The sequence below is a fragment of the Marmota marmota genome, unplaced genomic scaffold (genome assembly GCF_001458135.2).
Source record: "Marmota marmota marmota unplaced genomic scaffold, marMar, whole genome shotgun sequence".
NCBI classification, from domain to species: domain Eukaryota; kingdom Metazoa; phylum Chordata; class Mammalia; order Rodentia; family Sciuridae; genus Marmota; species Marmota marmota.
This window is the reverse complement of record NW_026000242.1, coordinates 4,882,932-4,886,808: the sequence shown is the minus strand read 5'-3', so window position 1 is coordinate 4,886,808 and position 3,877 is coordinate 4,882,932. Positions and strand designations below refer to the sequence as shown.

The 3,877-nt window shown below is 40.8% G+C and overlaps 1 long non-coding RNA gene across 2 annotated transcripts in view; it reads left to right on the top strand.

Annotated features, from left to right (window-relative positions):
* The window catches only part of LOC107145774, a 14,526-nt gene extending 11,122 nt beyond the window's left edge, over positions 1-3,404 (top strand). The window contains exons 3-4 of one of the 2 annotated variants that reach the window (XR_001503957.2): positions 2,546-2,629; positions 3,334-3,404. This is a non-coding gene — a long non-coding RNA (uncharacterized LOC107145774). The remainder of the gene's footprint in view (positions 1-2,545; positions 2,630-3,333) is intronic. The other variant, XR_007344583.1, reaches the window with a different exon arrangement.
* The last annotated feature ends 473 nt before the right edge of the window (positions 3,405-3,877 follow it).

Below are 3,877 nucleotides of genomic sequence, written 5' to 3'. Positions count from 1 at the left end.
TTTTTTTTTTTTTTTTTTTTTGTGTGTGTGTGTATGGGGGGGAGAACTTTAATATATTTCTCCAAATATATTTGATTTTGATTGTTTAGAAAATTAATACATTTAGCTAGACTTGGTGGCACATGCCTATAACCCTAGCAATTTGGGTCACTGAGGCAGGATCACAAGTTTAAAGTCAGCCCTAGCAGCTTAGGGAGGCCCTAGGCAACTTATCAAGACCCTGTATCAAAAGTAAAAAATATAAAAAAGGGCTGGGGTTAAGCACCCCTGATCTGGTACCAAATAAATAAATAAATAAAAAGTAAAAAAAGAAAAAGAATATAAAAGTGATCTGTGACCTTATCTTACATTCTCATTCATCAAAACATACTCCCAGTTAATTAGCTATTTCTTTTGCTATTTATTTCTCTACTTAAAATTTTCATAGGTATGTTTTTTCTTAATTGTCTAGTGTTAAGTATTATATATTGACTTTCAACTATGGAAAATGTGGGGTTTAATGGTGTTTAACACTTTAATATGCCCATTTCTTCCACAACCAAATATATTCACTTATCATTTTCCATTGCTTCCCAAATAGTTTTATCACAATTTTTAGTAAAGTCATTACCTAATGCTGTGTTAGTCCATTTAGGCTGCTATTACAAAGTACCATGAACAGGGTAGTTTATCAACAACAGAAGTTTGTTTCTCATGGTCTGGGAAGTCGAAGATTGAGGGCCCACATTTGGTGAGGGCCTTCTCTTTTTTTTTAATTTATTTTTTAGTTTTTGGTGGACACCCCAGCCCAGTGAGAGCCTTCTTGTGCTGTATCATGACATGGCAGAAGGCATCACATGGTGAGGGAGAGAGGGAGGTATGCCTGTTGAGAGCAAGAGAGCAAAAGAACCCTCCCATCCCTTCTACAATTGGCATGAATCCACACAAGAGGATGGAGCCCTCAGGACCTGAACACCTCGCATTAGGCCCCACCCCCAATACTGTTGCATTGGGGATTAAGTTTCCAACACATGCTTTTTCGGGGTACATTCAAACACTGAAACTTCTCAAGAGTACCCTCTTCAAATCCTGTCACCTTGGGGGTTAAGGATTTTAACCTAGGAATTTTGGAGGGATACAAACATTCAGGCTCTAGCAAGCATTTATATTAATACGATTATATAAATATTATTTGCAGATAAACCATGTAATGGGCTATGGTTATCATTTTTCCCTATGGAGTGAATATTTGCCATTGTGGGGGGATTTTGTTAAGAATTATATTTTAAAAATTTTAAAATAATTACAGATTTATAAGGAATTACAAAAATAGTGCAGGAGGTCCTGTTTGTACCCTTGAACAGTTTCAAGGCCTCCTGTATTCCTTACCCATTTCTCTAGTGGTAACATCTTGATCAGCTGCCGTGCACTAGCTAAGGTGGGAACTGATGCTGGTATAATACTTGGACCTTACTCAGATTTCACCAGTCCTCTGTTTTAGCTCTGTGTCTCTCAAAGCTACCACTTCCCTTTGTTTTTACCACTACAACATTGTTCTGAGCTGCCACATCTCTGTTAGGACTACTGCAACATCCTCCTGACTTCTTGCTATTCTCCAGTCTGTTTCCACATAGCAGCAAGAAGCAGCTTCTAATCACAAGAGTAGATCAAGTCCTTTAACACTTTCCTGTTGCTCTTAGAATACAATTCTAACTCTTCATTATGACCTCCAAGACCCTGTGGGATCTGGCTATTTTACCTCCTTATTTTATTCTTTCTTTCTCTACCTTATTTCCTTCCTTCCTTCCTTCCTTCCTTCCTTCCTTCCTTCCTTTCTTCTTTCTCTCTCTCTCTTTCTCTTTCTCTCTCTTTCTTTCTTTCCTTTTTTGCAGTACTGAGGATTGAAACCAGAACTCTGCAGATGCAAGGCAAACATTCTACCACAGAGCTACATCCCCAGCCCATTTATTTATTTATTTAAAGAATTTTTTAGTTGTAGATGGACACAATATCTTTATTTATTTATTTATTTTAAATCTTTTTTTTTTTTTTAAGAGAGAGTGAGTGAGGGAGAGAGAGAGAGAGAATTTTAATATTTATTTTTTGGTTTTCGGCGGACACAACATCTTCATTTGTATGTGGTGCTGAGGATCGAACCCGGGCCGCACGCATGCCAGGCGAGCGCGCTACCGCTTGAGCCACATCCCCAGCCCCACAATATCTTTATTTTATTTATTCATTTTTTTATGTGGTGCTGAGGATTGAACCCAGCGCCTCACATGTACAAGGCAAGCGCTCTGCCACTGAGCCACAACCCCAGTCCCATTTATATATTTTTGAGACAGGATCTTGCTGTGTTGCCCAGGCTGACCTTGTACTTGTGATCCTCACGTCCCAGCCTTCTGAGTGGCTGGGACACAGGTATGTGCTTCTGTACCCAGCAGTGTCTCCCTCTTTAATGACATCTCAGACCCCTCCTTGTCTTCAGGCCTTGAGTGACCCTGACTGTTCCCTCCACCTTGTGCCTCCAGCAGTCCTCAGTGGCTGGCTTTTTGTTCTTTTTCAGGCCTCAGCTCAGAGGCCAGCCCCTCAGGCTCTCTCTGATTAACCTAACTAAAGTGTCATCTGTTTTTCAACATCAAATCTGTAGGTAAGTCCTATTGGTTCTATTTCAAAATATATTCAAAATAGGATTGCATCATGTCTTGTCAGCTACCGAGGCCAGCTCTAGTCTAAGCTCTCATCATTTCTGGCCTGGACTGCTGCAGCAAGTTAGCTGATGTCCTTTCTTACACTCCTACAGCACTTTCTTCACAAGCCAAAGTAGTCTTTAAAAATGCAAATAGAGTGGGGAGGGCCTGGGGTTGTGGCTCAGCAGTAGAGCATAGCCTAGATTGTTCCTTTAGCCTGGGGGAGGCCCTGGGTTTGATCCTTACTCAGCACCACATAAAAATAAATAGATTAATTAAAGATTTAAAAAAAGATGCAAATTAAAAAAAGCATAAATCTATAATTAATGGATGTATTTATTGGTTTTCTTGCTTAATGTCCATTTCCCATGTAAGGGTAAAAGAAATTGAAGTTAAAGCGTAAAAGTTAAAGGGTAAAAGACCGGGTGTTGTAAAAGTTTCTAAGCTGCAAGGTCTGAGTTAAAATGTAAAGGATTAGGTATTGTTAGGTTTCTATGTTACCTGCAAAACCTGAAATTTCTGTAGCTGTTAAGACAATGCATAGAACCGCCCAGTAAACATTTCCCCTGATTGTCTGGTTGTTTAATAACTGAAGGGGTCTGTGTGGTTGCACGCAGGCCTTGCAGGGCCTGAACCAATCAGTTTGAATGTGTACTCTCCTTAGGAATGACCTATCACTCCAGCCTGACCTGTTCCCGCCAATGAATGAACCAATCATGTTTAGGAGTTGTTATTCAATTTTCCCGCACCTCATGATGATTTGTTCTGATGTATACAAAGCCCTCCACCCTCCCCAAAAAGTGTACTTAAGCAGTGCTCAGCCCCTGCTCGGGGCTCTGGGCTGCTTTCCCTTCTTGAGAGGGCACGGAGCCCCAGCATGCTGGTTCAATAAATCCCCCTTCTGCCAATTGCATGAGTGGTCACTTGGTGGTCTCTTTCTCCGACGTTTCGCGGGACCCTTACACCCAGTCTAGAGTATAAGATTCCCTTACTTTTCTTTTTTTTTAGGTGCTGGGAGTAGAACCAGGGCCTTGTGCATGCTAGGCAAGTACTTTACCACTGAACCCATTTCCAGCTCTTTTAAAGACTTTTTTTTTTTTGAGGCAGGGTTTCACTACGTTTCCCAAGCTGGTCTTGAACTTGAGAATCTTCTGCCTCAGACCCCTGAGTTGCTAGAGTTACAGGGGTGCAGCATGACACTGGGAAAA